The sequence below is a fragment of the Chiloscyllium plagiosum genome, unplaced genomic scaffold, assembly GCF_037043375.1.
Source record: "Chiloscyllium plagiosum isolate Xiang-an unplaced genomic scaffold, Cpla_swu_hap1 HiC_scaffold_3, whole genome shotgun sequence".
Classification (NCBI taxonomy): domain Eukaryota; kingdom Metazoa; phylum Chordata; class Chondrichthyes; order Orectolobiformes; family Hemiscylliidae; genus Chiloscyllium; species Chiloscyllium plagiosum.
This window is the reverse complement of record NW_028270141.1, coordinates 73,434,456-73,453,558: the sequence shown is the minus strand read 5'-3', so window position 1 is coordinate 73,453,558 and position 19,103 is coordinate 73,434,456.

Sequence of the window (19,103 nt, the reverse complement as noted above, 5' to 3'; positions counted from 1 at the left end):
GGGTGGTGTTCCAAACATAGGTGGCATCCTCCTACTGACACCCTCATCCACTGGCTGAACTGGTCCTCACCCTTCACAACATCTTCTTCCAATCCTCCCACTTCCTCCAAACCAAAGGGGAGCCATGGGCACCAAAGGGATAGCCCACCACCAAATATATTTTTTCCTCCCCACCCCTATCAGCATTCCAGAGAGACCATTCCCTCTACGAGCCCCTTGTCAGATTCACGCGTCCCCCCCCCCCCCCCCCCCCCCCCCCAACAGCCCACACCCTACACTCGGCACTTTCCCGTGCCACCTCAGGAAGTTCAAAACCTGCTCTGACATCACTCCCATAACCTCCGTCCAAGGCCCCAAAGGATCTTTCCACATCTGACAGAAATTTACCTGTACCTCCACCAATGTCAGCGACCGTATCCATTTCATCCAATGTGGTCTCCTCTACATCGGGGAGACAGGACGCCAACTTGCGGATCTTTTCAGAGAACATCTCTGGGACACCCGCACCAACCAACCCCATGTTCCCGTGGTTGAACACTTTATCTCCCCTTCCCACTCCGGCAAGGACATGTAGGTCCTGGGCCTCCACTGTTGCCAAACCCTTATCACCCAACACCTGGAGGCAGAACGCCTCCTCTTCTGCCTTGGGACTCTGCAACCACATGGGATCAATGTGAATTTCACCAATTTCCTCATTTTCCCTCCCCCGACATTATCCCAGTCCCAAGCCTCCAGCTTGGCACCACCCTCTTGACCTGCCCATCACCTTTCCCATCTCTCTGCTTCACCCTCCTCTCCGACCTTTCACCTTCTCCCTCACCTTCACCTACCTATCACATTCTCAGCTACCTTCCCCCCAACTCCACCTCCCCACCCCCCCATCCTTCCCCTATTTATCTCTCAGCCCCCAACCCACAAGCTTCATTCCTGATGAAGGGCGTATGCCTGAAACATCAATTCTCCTGCTCCCTGGATGCTGCCTGACCTGCTGTGCTTTTCCAGCACCACACTCTCGACTCTGATCGCCAGCATCTGCAGTCCTCACTTTATCCCTATAACCTGTTAGTGACCTGTTTGTTACTTCCTGTAACATGTCTCTTCTGCAGAAAACTCACAAGTATTTAATCCTTTACCACTTAATTTCAGTATGGACCATAGACTGTCATTTCAAGAGGATCTGGTGGCAGCAAATCTTCCAAAGAAGATCCAAATTGCAGCAGAAGGCACCTCTTAGTACAATTTCATTTTAATCTGATTTGTCTCTAATTTATAAATAAGACTGGAGCATGTGACAGTTTTTATTACCTTTTAGTCAGTGTTTTTATCTTCTTGGCCCTTTCCCATAGAGAATGTTCCTTGTGTTAACTCGAAAATAAGAAGTGGACCTTCACAGTAGCCAGCCTCAGCAAATTTGAAACAAGTTATTCTGAAGTTGTGACACCGAAACAAAATCCTTACGTCCAGAGCCAGCATCCTGAGCAAGTAGTGTCAAAACAGCTTACATATTTCCATGTCCAGCTACAAAGATCTCCTGTGGACAGTTAAAAATTTTGTTGAGCATTCTGAAGCACAAAGATACAGAGTTGTGGTATATTTAGTTTGCATTGGCTTCCCTTGTTTTATTATTACATTCTATAATATTGCATGGTTTAATAAAATAAAAGAAAAAAATCACGTCAGTGGCATATCACGGTATCATTCACTTGAATTTTAGTCTGAAAGCAACAATTTACCTGTAATTTTTTCACTTGTTAATTCTCTGCATCAAAATGCAATCTCATAATGAAATGAGTCATCAGTATTAATTATATTTTATTAAGAATGTTTCTTGACTAAAATGATTGTTGGTGAAAGCTGACCTATTATGCACTAAATAGCGTGATACCTCATTGACACTGCCACACTCATGTTCGAACTAATCCAGTACAGACCCTACTGAAGAGAAATTTTGGCAATGTAAATCACATTGGAATTTAAGAGATAATATTTTGCCTGGAGGCAACATTTATTCTGACAGATAATGATGTAGAATATAGTCTTCTCCATGTAGAAAAGCATTTGGACAATATTCATGGTTAATAGCAGTTTCTAATATGGGTTTGACATTGTGGGAAATCTGTTGTAGAATAAATTTGAGTGAATTATTGAAGTTCAGATCCAGTTTAGTCATGCTGCGAAAGATTGAATGACATACACAACATTGTATCTAACTCACACCTAACCTTAACTCTATAAGCATGTATTTCTCATGTAACTCTGTCTAGAATAGTCTTTTTGTCCTCCGCCTCCGCCGTATCTGCTCCCAGGAGGAGCAGTTCCACCATAGAACACACCAGATGGCCTCCTTCTTTAGAGACCGCAATTTCCCTTCCCACGTGGTTAAAGATGCCCTCCAATGCATCTCGTCCACATCCCGCACCTCCGCCCTCAGACCCAACCCCTCCAACCGCAACAAGGACAGAACGCCCCTGGTGCTCACCTTCCACCCTACCAACCTTCGCATAAACCAAATCATCCGCCGACATTTCTGCCACCTCCAAACAGACCCCACCACCAGGGATATATTTCCCTCCCCACCCCTCTCCGCCTTCCGCAAAGACTGTTCCCTCCGTGACTACCTGGTCAGGTCCACGCCCCCTACGACCCACCCTCCCATCCTGGCACTTTCCCCTGCCACTGCAGGAACTGTAAAACCTGTGTCCACACCTCCTCCCTCACCTCCATCCAAGGCCCTAAAGGAGCCTTCCACATCCATCAAAGTTTTACCTGCACATCTACCAACATCATTTATTGTATCCGTTGCTCCCGATGCGGTCTCCTCTACATTGGGGAGACTGGGCGCCTCCTAGCAGAGCGCTTTAGGGAACATCTCCGAGACACCCGCACCAATCAACCACACCGCCCCGTGGCCCAACATTTCAACTCCCCCTCCCACGCTGCCGAGGATATGGAGGTGCTGGGCCTCCTTCACCGCCACTCCCTCACCACCAGACGCATGGAAGAAGAACGCCTCATCTTCCGCCTCGGAACACTTCAACCCCAGGGCATCAATGTGGATTTCAACAGCTTCCTCATTTCCCCTTCCCCCACCTCATCCTAGTTTCTAACCTCCAGCAACACGATCCCCTTGACTTGTCCGGACTTGTCCGACCTGCCTAGCTCCTTTTCCACCTATCCACTCTACCCTCTCCTCCCTGACCTATCACCTTCATCTCCTCCCCCACTGACCTATTGTACTCTATGCTACTCTATCCCCACCCCCACCCTCCTCTAGCTTATCTCTCCACGCTTCAGGCTCTCTGCCTTTATTCCTGATGAAGGGCTTTTGCCCGAAACGTCGATTTTGCCTGTCCTCGGATGCTGCCTGAATTGCTGTGCTCTTCCAGCACCACTGATCCAGAATCTGGTTTCCAGCATCTGCAGTCATTGTTTTTACCTTTTTGTTCAAATGGGCAACTGTAGTGCAAATCAAATTGCCGAACTAGTGAGTTCAGTTTTATTAGATTCCCTACTGTATGGAAACAGGCCCTTTGACCAAACAACTCCACACCAACCCTCCGAAGAACGACCCATTCCCTTATCCTATATTTACCTCTGAGTAATGTACCTAACACAATGGGCAATTTAGCATGGCCAATTCATCTGAGTTGCACATCTTTGGATTGTGGGAGGAAACCGGAGTACCCGGAGGAAACCCACGCAGACGTGGGGAGAATGTGCAAACTTTGTGAGAAGATTTGTAGCTCGGGTGCTCGTTGCTGTGGTTCTGTTCGCCGAGCTGGAAGTCTTTGTTGCAAACGTTTCGTCCCCTGTCTAGGTGACATCCTCAGTGCTTGGGAGCCTCCTGTGAAGCGCTTCTGTGGTGTTTCCTCCGGCATTTATAGTGGCCTGTCCCTGCCGCTTCCGGTTGTCAGTTTCAGCTGTCTGCTGTAGTGGCCGGTATATTGGGTCCAGGTCAAACACATCGACCTGGACCCAATATACCGGCCACTACACGGACAGCTGAAACTGACAACCGGAAGCGGCAGGGACAGGCCACTATAAATGCTGGAGGAAACACCACAGAAGCGCTTCACAGGAGGCTCCCAGGCACTGAGGATGTCACCTAGACAGGGGATGAAATGTTTGCAACAAAAACTTCCAGCTCGGCGAACAGAACCACAGCAATGTGCAAACTCCACACAGTTGCCTGAGGCTGGAATTGAACTTGAGTTCCAGGCACTGTGAAGCAGCAGTGCTAACTACCGAGCTACTGTGCCACCCTGACATTTATCAGCTGGCATTGTTTGGAATGCTTCAGTTAACATGAACATTTATATATTTTTGGGGAGATAAAAGGTAATTGCAATGCCTTATTCACAATGCTCAGGGTGGCAGTTTGTCAATCTAAGGATCATCCACAAGGTAGCAGTCTGCATCTGGCCTCCTAAGTCGTAGAAAAGTGGAAAGGAGCTAGACTCAAATCCTGTACCCCAGCGGAAAGAGCAGCAGGTGATTTGAGAGTTAAGAAGAATAACATCATGGAATGACACACAGGAAGCTGGTGGTTCCAAACCAGTGTAATGACCAAATAAGTTCAACAATGTCTAAAATTCCCAAATAAGAAAATCACCTCTTATGTCTGAAGGATTGCAAGTGCAATATAACATGTTCTTTGAGAAATTGTCTCTCAGTTGTTAGCTGAGTCAGTTGTGAATTTGATCATCTGTGATTTTGGTCACTTATAAGTTGGTCAGTTGTGGGTTTACAAAACTGTGAGGTTGGTTATTATGAGGTTGGTCATTGTGATTTTGGTCAGTTCAGTGTTTGGTCCACTGTGAGTTCGGTCAGTTGTGAAGTTGGTCGATTGTGAGGTTGGTCAGTTGTCAATTTGGTCAGTGGGACATGATAGATATTTAGTTTTGGAGGCATCAGTAATGAAAAACCTCCCTTTGATTTGATATCCCAACATACGTTCTCCAACAGTGTCATCAAACAGCAATCAGTCAACCAAGTTGTAGTGTTCACCTGATCCTTTGATTAACTCAGCAGAGATCAAAAGGTTGATCTGGAATATTGTATTCCAATGGATTTTTCAGTTTGTTAGGCATTATTCACTGAGCAAATAGAGAAGTGGTGACATATTAATTAGTAGGCCTTAGGTATTTGACACTCTTTAATTTGAATTCTGTTGTTTCAGATCTGAAAGGAAAAAAAGAAAACATTGAAATTATTTGGCGCATTGAGCATTATTAAAGTATCTCAATAGCATAACATCTATGGCTCATTATTTTAGCAATGTTGGCCTGAACTTAATGAGGGTGATGGGGAACCCAATGTGGGGCAAGAAGTAGATCCTAAGCCCATGTTGCTTGTACTGAGACTTGCTCAACAATTTTACCACAGGCAGCCTCCAAATTGAACTTCTAGAAACACGTTGTCCAACTAAGGATGACAAGAAGGCTGCTAACGGACAGTTCTGAGGCCTCAGTATTACCTCCAGAAAAGCTAATTGCTGCTGATGAATAAAATTAAACAAGGAATCAGAAGGAAAACCATCTCAGGGAGATCATTGGATGCCACCTTCTCTGTCTGCACCTTTTGTATTTGGGTCTAGGCCATTGAGACTTGCTCCCTCTGCCACCCCACTCATAGTCATAGAGTCACAAAGATGTACAGCATGGAAACAAACCCTTCAGTCCAACTTGTTCATACCGACCAGATGTCCTAAACTAATCTAGTCCCAGTTGCCAGCACCTTGTCCATATCCCTCTAAACCCTTCCTATTTGTGTACCTATCCAGATGCCTTTTAAATGTTGTAATTGTACAAACCTCCACCACTTTCTCTGGCAGCTCATTCCATACACGCACCACCCTCTGCATGAAAAAGTTGTCACTTGGGTCTCTTCTAAAATTTTCCCCTCTCAACTTAAACCTATTCCTCTAGGTCTGGACTCCCCCACCCCATGGAAAATACCTTGTCTATTTACCCTATCCATGCACCTCACGATTTTATAAATTTTAATAAGGCCACCACTCCTGGCCCGCCATTGTTTGTTTATTTATTTACATCTATTTAGTTGGACAGTGAATTAGCTAGCCATTGGTAAAGTACCAACATCTCAGAAAATATCCCCTAATTGTGTCTTTTATTTTGGCAATTGTCTTCTCACCTTCTAGCAGCAGACAGTCTCCATAGAGTTTTATTCATCCTACGTAGTCTTAGCTTCCATTGATGTAATTTCAACAGTCAAATTCAACAAAGCAGTCATGAAAATGATTAATCATGGTGGTATTGACTAATAAATAAGTGTTGACTTGATCTTGAGAATTTACTGGCAGTTTTGAAAAAGGGAATATGGGATTTTGACATCCACGAGGAAAGGGATATGATATCTTAATTGGAAATTTGATCTGAGAACCATTGAACAATAAGTACTGCAGTGAGGAATTAGCCAAAATTATGTGCATAGCTCTGAAATGCAGTTGAGCTCACAGTCTTTGTAAAAGCACCACTGCCAAGCCAAGTACTGACTACAATATTAATATTCTGAAAATGTTTGAAGCGTATCCAGACTTGCAGTATCAGTATCAGAGAAAGCAGTGTTTCTGAGCCTTGTGTTGTCTTCAAATTGGATTCAACCGACTTTTGTGTTATGATATGTTGCCATCATTTAGTAATAATAATAAAAGATGGAAAAACACAGCAGGTATGACAGCATCTGTGGAGAGAAATAAAGATATTGTTTCAGGTTGAAAATCTATCAGTTTTGAAAAGGTCATCTACCTGAAATGTAAACTATGTTTCTCTCCACAGATGCTGTCGGGTGACCTGCTGAGTTTTTCCAGCCTTTTCCATTTCTTTTTCAGATTTCCAGCATCCACAGTTTAGTTTTGAAAATAACAAATGTGCGAGATCACAGCGTGTCAGGCAGCATCTGTGGAGAGACAGCAAGCTAACGTTTTGAGTCTAGATGACTCTTCATCAGAGCTGAAGTGAAGTGTAGAAGGGACAGCATTTATGCGATAGTTTAGAGGGGGATGTGGGTGTGTGGGGGTAGTGGGTGTAGGGTGCTCGTGGATAAAAGATGTTGATACTTCAGAACTAATCAAAATCTTAGCTTGCTCTCTCTCTCCATGGATACTGTCTGATCGCTGTGATCTCGAGCATTTGTTGTTTTCAGTACAGATTCCAGCATCTGCAGTAATTTGCTCTCACAGTTTAGTTTTGTTTGATTTTAGTAAGCAACTTGTGGTAAAGAATCTTTTTTCATTCTCAATGACTAAACAAATCTCAATGTTGAGGGGACACTGCTCAGAGTTTTGTCTCAGTTATCTCCTCTATAATTTGAGTAAGGTTATAAGTATTGTAAATAGTAAAATATTTAGTCTGTCAATTTGATAGCATATTTAAGAAAATAGGAAACGTAATATCGAAACTTAGAAATAAAATATAAAACGGTGCTGCAGAATCTTATTTTTTATCTCAATGTTAGGCATTCATGTTTTCTTGGTTACAGTTGTAGTACTACAAGTTTCCAAAAAATGTCAACTATCTGTGAATGATAGTTATGTTCTGCTAATGGTTTAAAGGGTAAATGCACCATCCTGGTCAGTACTGAACTGTATAGACCAAAAATGTACTAGTTTCAAATCTTGCTTTGTGCTGAATTAGCTGACCTCACCCAAAACAGCTGTTGGGTTCTTAAAATTGGCCCCTTGGGATAGAGAGGCAAAATCAGACAAGATTCTGAGTTTTAATCCACCCAATGCTGGAAAATTGATACACGTGGATGTCAGATGAGGAGAGGATCGTGCATGATTGTTATTTCTGCAAGGTGAATTTACCTTTCAAATAACCCAAATGAAGAGACAGCCTTTTGGGCAAGATATCAGAGAATTGCTGATACCAGAGAGAGCCAAAGCTGTCAGAAGAGGAGAGGAAAATTGGGGGTGGGAGAAACATCATGAAAGTGTAGCATTATGTTTCAAGTACAAATAGAGACAGCAATTAAGGTCTTATCCTAGTCTGATTTGTGTCTGTTCTTCGCTGGCCACCATTTGCTGGTATTTTGCATGCTGTGTTACATCATTGTATCAAATCACAGAGAGTCTTTTTTTTAATAGTGGGTCAGGCCATAGACAAATGTGTTTAATAGTAGGCCACCATGGCAGAATGAGGGGATCTGCACTTTCAAACTTAATGTAATGTTAAGTGAGTTCTGAGCGGCTTTTGCTAGTATCCATTTCACTGCAATGATGGTTTATGTTACAACCCTTTTTAAGCTTCTAATTGCCCTATTTTGCTGACATTCATAGACATACCACATTTGAAATGAAAACACAACAGAAGGGTCAAGAAGAGGTTTTGAGTTAACAGAGCTCCTCAGATGAGATGCTTCATTGTACACATTAACCCTCAGTATAGCAAACATTTAAAAACAGATAAATTGGTTAGAAGAGGCAATAAGAACATGCATGACATTTTTTTTGTATGGGAAAGAGAGATGAGCTATAAGAACTGCATCTTATTTTCTTCATCTCAATTTCAAATGGCAAAATTATATGTCCGATAACATTATTACATCTATCTTTCTCTACACACTAAGTATAGTAGAATTGTAAATATGATCTTTATGAATGAATCTATATTCTGGTTACAAACAGCTCAGAGCAACTCCCCCACTCTAGCCTTCTTGATCCGTCTGCCCCACCATCACTCCAACTTTATACTGTCAGAAGCGCCTTGGCATATTCTTTTTGAAATGAGCACTCCTTTAGGTTATGCAGAAAATATAGTTTCATCTTTTTAGTTTTTTAAAAAAGTTCTCTCTCAGGAAGTGTTAAGGAACAAAGTATTATTTTGTTACCATTCCAGAGGCTATAATTAAATACATGCTAATAAATAGCTGGCAATTAATTCTGAGGCTGTAATTCAATCAATGAGTGCAGGCGATATCATAAACAATGACAGTGAAACTTGAGTGGTTTATGATCATCAACAGAGCCCCAAGGTTGAAGTACAGCTCACTGACAGCTATTAGTTACAATATAGACTGAATAGTTCCTATTTTAATAACATTTGTTTTCTACTATCCATACCTTATGCAGCAGAGGTAGCATGATATTGCCTAATGAAGCTAATTGAAATGTTTGACCTGAAGGTATAAGGTCATGATCAGATACTATTATGTGTACTTTTTGGCAGATGGTTGCTGGTAAATAAACTATTCAGGATGTAATGTATACTATGAAAATTAAATCTCAACAACACATCTTTTTGAAACGTTAGTGCGATAGGGTCTTTCTCTTTTTAATGTAGATTGAATGTTATGAAATAATCTTTTGCATACCACAGCATTTTGTATCTAGTTACAGTTATAGTAAGTACCAGATGATTTGAGTTTAGACATTTTTGCTAATTTCACAAAAAGTAGCAAATAAACTCCCATTCATTGATCGTGCAACCAATCAGAACGAATTGTAGTTTTTTTTCTTATTCATGATTTTCTCCTTATAATAGATGTGATTGACAAAAGTTCAACAGTCCTGCATGCCAAAATGCTTCACTACACATGTTGTATAAGATCTTGGCTGAAAACCAATCAGTTCTGAGTGCCCTGACTTCTCCATGGTAATGCATTCTATCACATAGCTACAAGAATGTTCCACTTCCACAGTGGATCGGGGCGTGTTTTGCTTTCTTTGTGCTGTTGAAGAGACCTGTGCCTGTCCGGTAGATGTCATCATAAATGTATGCCACATGTGGACAGTGCTGGAGAAACTCAGTAACTAAGTTCTGAAGAACTGAGTTCTGCCAAAGAATCATACCAGACTCGAAACATTTGCGCTATTTCTCCTTCCACAGATTGTGCTACACCTGCTGAACTTCTCTAGCATTCTCTGTGTTTGTTTGAGGAAAAAAACTCTGATTTGCTTCCATACATCTGTCATATATCAAATGTCCAATTGATTATGCATGAATTAATCAAAACAATAATAAAAATTATCCACGATCCAAGAGGATTAGTAAACAGCAAAAAAATGAGATCGCTGAAACCCATCACAAAGTAGCAATTAGGATTAAGTAGAAATTCTTTTATTGGATATAGGCATTGCTGGCAACACTAGAATTTGTGACACATCCCTAATTGTCCTTGATATGAGAGGCTTGCTGTACCATGACAGAGGACAATTAACAGTCAACCACGTTGTTGTCTTTATGTGTCGGAATCAACGTGTAAGCCAGAGCAAGTAAGAATGGCAGATTTTCTTTCCGGAAGGGCATTCTCTAAAGTGCACCAGATGTGTTTTTATGAAAATTGGCGATAATTTCACAGTCGTCATTACTGAGACTTTCTCTCAATTACAGATTTTAAAAATTAATTTATTTTAAATTCCACCAGCTGCCATGGTGAAATTTGAACCCATGATATCTTGAGAGCTTCAGCTTGGGACCTTGTACTTCTCGTCCAGCGACACTAGCACTCAGACAGACTAGTAGATACATGTAAAACACTATGATGAGAATCTGCATCTTCGAGCTCACTGCAGTATACTGCATATGTGTCCAGTTTAATCTCGGTTGGATGGACCCGGGTCTTTATGAGCTCAGTGATTTAAATGGACCAGCTGAGTAACCAGACAGTGTTTCCACTTTGAAATTAATGCATGCTGAAGTGGGCTTGGAATCTGTGCCCTGCTTTGGATTTTAAAAAGGTGAAATTAGATAGTGCCAGGTTTGTAGGCGAAAGCTATGCAGAGAGAATGATTGGTGCACTGAATGGTTTTGTACAGTGTACATTTGATAAGTGGCTCAAGAATTATTAGATCAGTGAGTTGTGGATACCTGCTATCCTCTCAGGTAAAGTGGAGTTGAATTTCACACCATTGCATTGCTGGCAGCAGCCATCAGGTCACCCACTGTAAGAGGTAGAGACAACCAGGATCAAGAGAGGAAGCAACAATGTTTGTAGCTCCTATGGAGTAAGGAGGAATACCCTCGCATCAGCTGAGTATTCTTTTAAACTTAAATTTGATAAGTTCACCATCCAGGACAATGCAGTCCATTTGATTGTCATCCCAACTACAACCTTAAACATTCACTGCCTTCACCCCAGACACACAGTGATAGCAAGATGTATTATCCACAAGATGAACTACAGTAACTCATCAAAGCTCCTTCAAGAGCAACTTCCAAACTCACAAGGCTAAAAGCTGGAGATGTATGTTCACACCACCACCTGCAAGATCCCTTCCAAGTCACACGTCATCCTAAATTTGGGACCACATTGCCATTCCTTCATTGTTTCTATGTCAAAATCCTGGAGCTTCCTTCCTGAAAGCACTGTGGGTATAGCTACATCCAAGAACTGCATTGGGTCAGGAAGGTCAATACCTTCTCCTGGGCAACTAGGAATGAGCAATAAATACTGGCTGAGCCAATGACCCCAGATCCCATGAACATTTTTTTAAATGAAAAATCATTATTGACCTATGTAGGTGCTGTCCTTCTCATTCTTGATGTTAGTGGTCATAGGTTTCTGAGGTGCTACTAGCCCTGAGGGCATCACCAAATGTACAGTCAATGAACTACCACTGCGCTGATCTCTTATCTACTGGAAATAAGTGTCAGTTAAGTTCTATCTGCCTTATAGTGTCCCCCCCTGCTACCCTGTATGATGAGGAAGATGATGTTCCAATTGCTCACCTTGCTCCTGCTCTACCTCTCCCAGTTTTTCAGACCCCAATACAGCCCTTCCTGGTCTACTTAAGTTGTGACAGTTCTGTGCCAGTGTCCTGAGACATCCTCAGCCTTCAGTACCACTGTGCTTTGCTTACCTGGAGGAAATAGCATTAAGGTCAAAAGGCTTTGGCTCTGCTATACATCCTGACGGGATATTAATCTACAATCCTATCTTGTGAAGGGCTATTCAACATCCACTGGGGTTTGCTCTTAAATTTCTTTCCACTTTTGTTGCACCAATGAGACACCAATGATAGACCCTGCTGTGGCTGATTCTATTAGTCTGTGGGAGAACATAAGAAACAGAGCATGCCCTTCATTATGTGAGCAGTCAACATTCACATCATTCACAAATGCAGTTTAAGATATGCTTCTATACAGCAGGGGAAATAGTGCGGGTCCTGTTTGGAATATAATTCTGTAATTGAATGGCCTGTGGATGCCCAGAATTGTGTTGTTAGATCTGTTTAAAACCTATTTCATTTAGCACTGTGGAAGTGCAATGCAAGGTGATGAAAGGTATCCTCAATGTGAAGTCAGAACGTTGTCTCCACAAGGACTGCTCTTACTGATGATTTCATGGTCAGATGCATTTGTGGCAGGTAAGGTGGTGAGGATGAGGACAAGTTTGTTTGTCCCTCTTGTTTGTTGCCTCACCTAATGCCACAGAGCCAGGCTAGCAGCAATAGCTTTTAGGACTTGAGCAAGTCAGTGAGTGGTGGTGTTGTCGAGCCACTCTTGGTCACAGACATTGAATCCCTATCCAAAGTACATTCTGCATACCTACCACCCTCAGTGTTTCCTTTGAGTGGTGCTCAACATGGAGAAGGACAGATGGCCATTTTTGACCTCTTGAGATCTGGAGTCAATGTTGAGGACTCAGAGGCAACTCATTCCTGAATGTATACCACTGCGCCACCAATTCTGATGTGTCCGTTCTGCTAGTGGGTGGTGGATTATGTTAGGCCATGCTTAACTTATTAGTAAGACAGCTCTCCCAGTTTTGGAACTAACCCCCACATGCCAGCAAGGAGGACTTTGTTTCCTGGGTTCATTCCTAAAAGACCTGGTTCTAATTTTATTGGCATCATTTTTAAGGAGGGGAGGCGATGGCTGAGTGATATGATTGCTGAACTGTTAATCCAGAGACCCAGGTAATGTTCTGTGGACTCAGGTTCAAATTCTGCCACGGCAGCTGGTGGAATTTGAATTCAACAAAAATCTGGAATTAAGGATCTAACGATGACCATGAATCAATTGTTGATCGTTGGAAAAACCCACCTGGTTTACTAACGTCCTTTAAGAAAGGAATCTTCCACCCTTACCTAGTCTGGCCTACATGTGACTCCAGACCCACAGTAATGTGGTTGACTCTTAACTGCCCTCTGGGCAATTAAGGATGGGCAATAAATGCTGGCCTAGCCAGCGATGCCCTCATCCAATGAATAAAACAAAAAATTATTCTGGATTCACCCACCAGAGGTAGTAACTTGTCTGTTTTTCACCTTTTTGAAATCCTTTGTCACTTCAGAATGTTTCAATGAAACAGTGACTCAATTTTCCAAATTCAAGGGAATGAAAGCCAAGTTTATGCAATCTGACCTCATAATTTAACATATATTCCCTCATTTGCTCTATGCTCCTTCCAAGTCCAGTATATCTTTCCTGAGGCTATGTGCCTGAAACAGAATGCATTACTCCCCATAAGTTTGAACCAAGTCTCACATAGAACAGACCAACCTGACCATACAGCTGGAACATTGCCTTTTCCTTTTGGTCTTCCATCTCCTTGATATAAATATCAAAATGTCATTCACTTCTTTGATTATTTATTTACACATCTTATTCTTATATGTGCTCCAGAATCATAGACACCCTGTTCAAGTAAGACATTTCTGAAGGAAGATCACTGGACTCAAACAATAACTCTGTTTTGTCTCCAGAATGATGTTGCTAGGCCTGCTGATTTTCTCCAGCAATTTCTATTTTTGTTTCAAAATAAAACATTAACCGGCTGGTTAAAATACCAAGAGACTGGGTGGAAAAGCTTTAGATAATTGTGTAAATGAATGGTTTTGATTGGCTACCCATTAAACACCTCTCGGGATTCTGTTTCCATTTGAAATTAAAATTGGGAGGGATGGTTAATGGGAACTCTAAGATAGCATTGAACATTTCACACTATAATTCAACATGAAAACTACACTACAGGCTAGAAAAACACACTTTGTGAGGTAGCATTCTTGGCAGAGGCCTGCTTGTTGAGAATCCGGGTTAGAGAATCAGACAGAGGCTAGTTAGCAGCCCTCCTGTTTTTCACCTTACACGATGTATGCTATGAAGCCTTGAGATATTTATAACCTGCAGGAACAAGTATAACAGTATTGGTCAGAGAGAAAATTAAATTCATAGACAAATGTTAATTAATGTTTTAGGATATACAGTCAGGGCTACACAGATTGTGAACCAGGACAGTAGAGGAGTGAAGGTAGTCAAGCAGGAGACTGGAAGAACACAGCAAGCCAGACAGCAGCATCAGAAGGTGGAGAAGTCAACTTTTGGGTGTAACCCTTCATCAGGACTGGGGGTGTGTGGAGAAGGTTCACCTGCCTCTCCTCCAGCCTAGTTTACTGTATCCGATGCTCCCCGATGTGGTCTTCTCTACATCGGTGAGAGCAAACACAAACTAAGGGAACGTTTTGCCGAGCAACTCAGCAGGGCCTGCAGGGGTCAACCTGACTTCCCAGTCACCGCCCATTTTAATTCCCCTTCCCACTCCCTTTCTGACATGACCATCCTTGGCCTCCTCCGTTGCCACAACGAATCAAATCACAAATTGGAGGAATACCTCATCTTTCACTTAGCCTACAGCCCAGAGGACTCAACATTGAGTTCTCCAATTTCAAGTAGCCTCCCTTCCCATCACCTGACTCCCTTCACAGCCCCTCCCCCTTTCTTTCCATTCCTCTCATTGACCCTTCCTTCCAGCGACCAACTGGATTCATTCCTCCCATTGATCAACAAGGTCACACCCTCTACTTGTGTTCACTTATCCCCACCATATCACCATGCCTTGAACCTTCTTTATCTGCAGCTCCCCTTGCACCCATCCCCTGTCCTGAAGAAGGGTTACACACAAAATGGTAACTTCTCCATCTCCTGATACTGCCTGACTTGCTGTGTTCTTCCAACCTCCTGCTTGTCTACCTTGGAATCCAGCATCTGCAGTTTTTTTTGTCTCTATCTAAGTCGAGGAATGAAAGCAGGATGGAATCTTAATGGAATCTGAGCAACGTAGACATCGGCAAGATTTGTGGCAGAATCAAAGTCCACTGAGGCCAGTCTCGAACATCTCGCTCCATCGTTTATGTTTTTGTTGAGTTTCTTGTTAATCAGTGGCGAATCTGGGTGATCCAAGATGGAGGATGAGAAAACAACATGTGGCTGTAAGAGCTGTTCCTTTTTTGAGGTATTTTAGGTGTTGGAGGTGATTTGAATATTTCCAGGAAGAGCAATTAATGTTTTATTTGCCGTTGCATTCTTTTGGAACTTAGTGAAAAAAGTCAAAATAATAACACTTTTAAAAGGATGAAATACAGACAAAGATATTGAGCATAAGGTCAGGAGGGAGAGAGAGAAAGAATCCCTACCCTGTTAACTGGCACAGCAGTGAATCTGCACAGTTACTGCCTTTGTTGTTTTACGTACATGTATCTCAGGACATCGGAGTGTGTCTAGGAAATATTAACAAACAGCAAAATTCACAGCTGACCTTAGAGGAACTGGTGTGGGCGAGCTCACAGCACAGGAACAAATAAGTGCATAGTTTTTAACACGTAATCTTGCTGAAAGTCTGCAGTAGTGAATAGAGCGGGTTCTTTCTTGATTATTTGTTTTATTGAGATCTGTCTCATGATTACATTTTAACAATATAAACCATAAGTAGTAAGTTAGCTTGGAGCACTGATTTTTTAGAGCAATAAGAGGTGCTATTTTCTGGGTCTGTAGACTGTGAAGGAGCAATGCTGGCCTTTAATAGAGAGATATGCTCTTTCTGTTGGATTTGGGAGTTTAGCAAGGGTTTCCATGTTACTGATGATTATGTCTGTAGTAGGTGTGTTTGGTTGCAAATTCTATCGGATTGCATGGATCGGTTGGAGCGACAGTTAGAGACAATAAGGAATTTACAGGAGCTATGAAGTGTGATGGATAGCAGTTATAAGAAGAGAGAAAAGCCGCAGATACAGTCAGGTAGATGGGTTAACTCCAGGAAAGGTAGGAGGGATAGGCAGGTAGCGCAGGAGTCTCCTGTGGCTATTCCCATTTCAAACAAGTATGCTGTTTTGGAAAATGTAGGGGGTGATGGACTTTCAGGAGAATGTGGCACATACAGCCAAGTTTCTGGTATCGAGACTGGCTCTAATGTAATGACAGGTACGTTGGGCTCCAAACGATAGATTGTGATAGTGGACTCTCTAATCATAGGCACAGACAGGCGTTTCTGAGGCCAGCAGAGAAAAACCAGAATGGTGTGTTGCTTCCCTGGTGCCAGGATCAAGGATATCTCAGGGGGGGTGCAGAATGTCCTCAAAGGGGAGAGGAACCAACAGGAGGTCATTGTGAATACTGGAACTAATGACATAGGAAGGGAAAAGGATGAGATTCTGAAGGGAGAATTAAGAAAGTTATGCAGGAATTTAAAAAGATGGTCCTTGAGGGTAGTAATATCTGGATTACTCCTGGTGCTACGAGCTACTGAGCGTAGGAATAGGAGGATGGAGCAGATGAATGCGTGGCTGAGGAGCTGGTGCATTGGAGAAAGGTTCACATTTTTGGATCATTGGAATCTTTTCTAAGGTAGAGGTGACCTGTAAAAGAAGGACTGATTGCACCTGAATTGGAAGGGGACTAATATACCGGCAGAAAGATTTGCTAGAACTGCTCGGGAAGATTTAAACTATTAAGCTGGGGGTGGTGAGCTCCAGGGAGATACTGAGGAAAAAAAATCAAGCTGAGACTGGTACAGTTGGGAAAGGGAGTGAGTCAAACAGTTAGGGCAGGAAGGAACAAAGCTGAGAACAAGGTAGGACTGATAAATGCAGTTTAATTTATTTCGATGTAGGAGGCCTAACAGGGAAGGCAGATGAACTCAGGGCATGGTTAAGAACATGGGACTGGGAAATCAGAGCAATTACAGAAACGTGGGTCAGAGATGGACAGGACTGGTAGCTTAATGTTCCAGGATACAAACGCTATAGGGAGGATAGAAAGGGAGGCAAGAGACGAGGGGGAGTGGTGTTTTTGTGAAGGGATAGTATCACAGCTGTACTTAGGGAGGATATTCCTGAGAATACATCTAGGGAAGCTATTTGAGTGGAACTAAGAAATAAAAAAGGGATGATCATCTTATTGGCATTGTATTATAGACCCCCTAATAGTCAGTGGGAAATTAAGAAACATATTTGTCAGGAGTTCTCAGTTATCTGTATGAATAATAGGGTGGTTACGGTAGGGGATTTCAACTTTCCAAACATAGACTGGGACCGCCATCGTGTTATAGGTTTAGCTGGAGAGGAATTTGTTAAGTGTGTACAAGAAAATTTTCTGATTCATTATGTGAATGAACCTACTAGAGAAGCTCTTGCAAGGATGCCTGCCTTGAAGAAGTTTTCTTCCTCTCTCTACAAGAATCTCGGGAGTCCCTCTCCCACTGCAACTCCCAGGTCATTTCCTCTGCCCTGAAGCTCTTCAACCATGTCCTGAAACAAACTCGCTACTACAGCCACATTTGCTTCCTCAGTGCCTGCCTCCGTAACCAACTCATCCCACACGGACTCCGGACCACCTTTAAACCAGTAGAGTTCGGAACCAAACAAGACAAACAGTACAGACTACAGATTCAAAAACACCAGCAACGGTTCTCCTTCAAGATCCTCCGCTCCATGCTCACAGCAATGCGCCGGCACCTAACCTCTCTACAGTCAGCCCTGCCTCAGCTGAGGGCCACACTATCTCAGAATTGCAAAGGACCCACTCTGTACTACATCCTCAGGAGAATTCATACTCTCAACAAACAGTATTTCAACTCTATCTATGTTACCTAGCCAAGTAATGAAACATCTGGATATCAAACCTACAGCTCAGCAAGCAAACCTACACCCTAAACCCCTGCATCTCAAACGTCAAAAACTGTAAGTACAACAAACGTTTATCTACCCACCTCGATAACCAGCACTCCTCAAACATTCCAGTAGATTCCCCCGGCCTCTGGAACTGCTCGGACGCCATTAGCCATGCGGCTCATGCAGCCACCATCCCCATGCTGATCGATTATGTCACTTCTGCCCCCATCATGGCCATTTCCACAGTCACTTCCGCCCCTCACAATTCCTAATGCACCGCACGTAACATCACTTCCGCCCCTCACATCATCGCTGATGTCACACACTCTGTGACTTCCGCCCCCCCCCCCACTGCCATGTTTGCCACCACTTCCTCCCACACCAATGCCACTCACCTGCATTCTGCTGACACACACCCCACAGATCCCACAGTCACCATCCCCGCCCCCCCAGAACCCTGAGGGGAACACCACCCCTGCTCATGACTCCACCCCAATTCCCCCCACCACCACACCCACTCCAGTTACCGGCCCAGCCCCGACTCCCAGCTCCACACCCACACCAGATCCCAGCTCCCAGCCCTGCCGAGTTTTCACCATCCCTCCAGACCTCCCCCTCACTGAGGACAAATGATCAGTCCTCAGCAAAGGTCTCACCTTCATCCTCTTCCGCCCACGCATCAATGAATTTAATACACGCAGTGACGTCAAACACTTCTTCTGCCACCTTCAGCTCCGAGCTTACTTTCACAATCAGGACTCCCGCCCACCTTCCGAGGACCCCTTCGCCCACCTCCAACACACTGCATCCACCTGGACACCCCGTGCTGGCCTATTACACGCCCTCGACCTTTTCAGTTTCCAACTGCCACCGGGATATTAACCGCCTCAACCTGTCTACCCCCCTCCCCCACTCCAACCTCTCACCCTCACAACGCGCAGCCCTCCAATCCCTCTGCTCCAATCCCGAAATCACCATCAAGCTAGCAGATAAAGGGGGCGCAGTGGTAGTCTGGTGCACTGACCTCTACACTGCTGAAGCCAAACGCCAACTCGAGGACACCTCTTCCTACCGCCCCCTCAACCATGACCCCACCCCCCATCACCAAACCATCATCTCCCAGACCATACAGAACCTCATCACCTCAGGGGTTCTCCCACCCACAGCTTCCAACCTCATAGTCTGGGAACCCCGCACTGCCCGGTTCTACCTCCTTCCCAAGATCCACAAACCTGACCATCCTGGCCGACCCATT